We start from the raw sequence: 3,011 nt of genomic DNA on the forward strand, positions 1-3,011 counted from the left end.
CATACATCACATACATACATACATGCATGCATACATACATACATACGTACACACATACATACATACACATACATACATACACACACACATACATACATACACACACATACATACATACACACACACATACATATACATACATACATAAATGCATACATACATACATACATAAATACACACACATACATACATACACACACATACATACATATACATACATATATACATACATGCATACATACATACATACATACATCACATACATAGATAAATACATACATACATACATGCATACCTACATACACACATACATACATACATACATACATACATACATACATACATACATACATACATACATACATACATACATATATTGTTTATTCATCTCATGATTATGCCTTAGAAGGAAAACGAAATAAACACATCCAGCAATTATGAAACTAGTTAATTTGATCGCAAATTAAATCTTGAAATTTTTAAAACAAGCGTATAGTTATAAATAGACTGTGGCTGTCACATTTATGGTTTTGTTATAATCGTAATCGATGACTATTATCAGATACAAATGAAGAAGCAGAAATCAATATATTAAAGAGATATATATTCCAATGAAGCAAGTGATTAACTGTATCGATAAAAAAGTTTAATAAAATGCATGAAATAATGTGCATGTGGCGAAAAAATAAAAGGTGAATTAAAACACTTCAATTGTGACTATATTTCTAAAGGCAATGGAAGAATGTTGATAGCTGTGAACGATACTGAAGACCCTCTCCCTTTTCCTGATATTACAAATTTAACTTTTAGCAAAAAAGGTAGAGTGGCAGGAAATACTTGGTTATGTATTTTTATGTCCTGAATTCAAATCCTATTGAAACAGGTACTGGCTTACAACATCCGTTGGTCGATAGAATAAGCACCACTCGCATACAGGGATCAACTGAGTTGACTATACGTATTCTTCACAATAAGTGATTTTCGTATTTATATTAGAAATTCATTTAGAAATATATACAAACGGTTACTGAAATACTATCGTAGAATCATCTCAGCTATTGTTTACTTTAAAGTTACACCAACAAGAGAGTGTCACAAACTAGCCAAGAAGTGTTTCCAGTAAATAAATGAATATCTAAGTTGTCACTTGTCCCAGGCTAAGAAACAACAGTTGAAATTCTCTCGAATTTGAAAGAAAAGAAAACATTAGATAACGTTATTCAAGAAAATTGTCAGACAAAAAAACAAATAACAAACATGACGACAATGGGTGGAAAGATTTTGCTCATAGTCATCTAAAAATAGGCTGATCCGCGAATAAGGAACAACACCAAGGGAAGATACATAGAATTTTATAGATGTAAATACACGCTCTCGCTTTTACTCTTTTATTTGTTTCAGTCATTTGACTGTGGCCATGCTGGAGCACCGCCTTTAGTTGAGCAAATCGACCCCAGGACTTATTTTTTAGAAGCCTTGTACTTATTCTATCAGTCTCTTTTTTTCGAACCGCTAAGTTACAGGTGCATAAACACAGCCAGTTGTCAAACGAAGTTGGGGGGGACAAACACAGACACACAAACACATACACACATACATATATATACATATATACGACGGGTTTCTTTCAGTTTCCGTCTACCAAATCCACTCACAAGGATTTGGTCGGCCCGAGGCTATAGTAGAAGACACTTGCCCAACGTGCCACGCAGTGGGACTGTACCCAGAACCATGTGGTTGGTAAGCAAGCTACTTACCACACAGCCACTTCTGCGCCTACACTGTCAGAAAATAAAAAAAAAAACATAATACATATTAGAAAATCATCCTAGAAAACCTTTATGGGTTTTGCTGGAAGTTGACACAGGATTCAGCAGAAACAACGCGACATATTGGATGGTAAAGTCCTAGATAAATTATGTGCGAGATAACGGTCAAAGCACATGAGAAAGTCAAACTAGAATACATTTGATCATAGGTTACATAATCATGGTTGATTAGTTGATCGGCAGTTAAAGAACAACAATAATGCTACACCACTTAACTAAGTTGTTTATAATAAATGGAAATATAGCGTAATTATTGGTATTAAGTACTTTTCTTAAAGATCACCCCATACAACTTGTATATCTGTATATATTTATTGTGTATACCTATGCTTGCGTATGTATTCGTTTATGTAAGAAACTGAAGTGTATGTGTTTATGCGTGTGTGTGTGTGCGTGTAGTATTGTGTCATCAACGTGAAAGTATTTATGAGTGCTTGTTTGTATGTAAGTCGCGTGACATGTAGTTATATGTATATTGTGATTGTGTGTTTGTATGTTTGGTGTTTTTGTTGGTGAATGTTTTTTTTTTATTTGTGTTTTGTGTGTGCATTTATGTGTAAAGTTTGTTTTGGGTGTGCGTGTGCGAGTCTGTATGAGCGTTCTAGTGTTGGATATGTGTGCACATGCGTGAGTGTGTGCGTGCGCGCGTATGTTCACGAAGTTCGTGGTGTATTTGTACATGGGCTTTTGTATGCAGGTGTATGAGTATTGCTGTTTGTGATTTGTGCAGTTTTGAGTTATGCGCATGGACCAGTGTTTACAGAGAAAAACCCTTTTCTTTTTTTATATAAGAGATATCATTTTTTCCTTTGTATTCTTTACTGAGTTCCTCAGAATAGAAATCATAACGAAACCACAAATTCTTCAACTAATTATTCATTCTGCTTTTTTACAAGTCTTCAGGTTAGGTTGTCAATTAGAGAAGAAAGCAAGAAGAATAACAAACAGGAAAAAAAAAACTGAAACAAACAAGAATTCTTTGCAATTTTTCACTGAAGCTCTATTTTCTACTGTATTGCCTCAAAAAGCAGAAGATGTTGTTGTTGTTGTTGGTGGTGGTGGTAGTAATAGTAGTAGTAGTAGTAGTAGTAGTAGTAGTAGTAGTAGTTGTTGTTGTTTTTGTTGTTGTTGTTGTTGTTGTTGTTGTTGTTGTTGGTGGTGGTGGTGGTGGTGGTGGTAGTA

The sequence above is a fragment of the Octopus bimaculoides genome, chromosome 16, assembly GCF_001194135.2.
Source record: "Octopus bimaculoides isolate UCB-OBI-ISO-001 chromosome 16, ASM119413v2, whole genome shotgun sequence".
In the NCBI taxonomy this organism is placed as follows: Eukaryota; Metazoa; Mollusca; class Cephalopoda; order Octopoda; family Octopodidae; genus Octopus; species Octopus bimaculoides.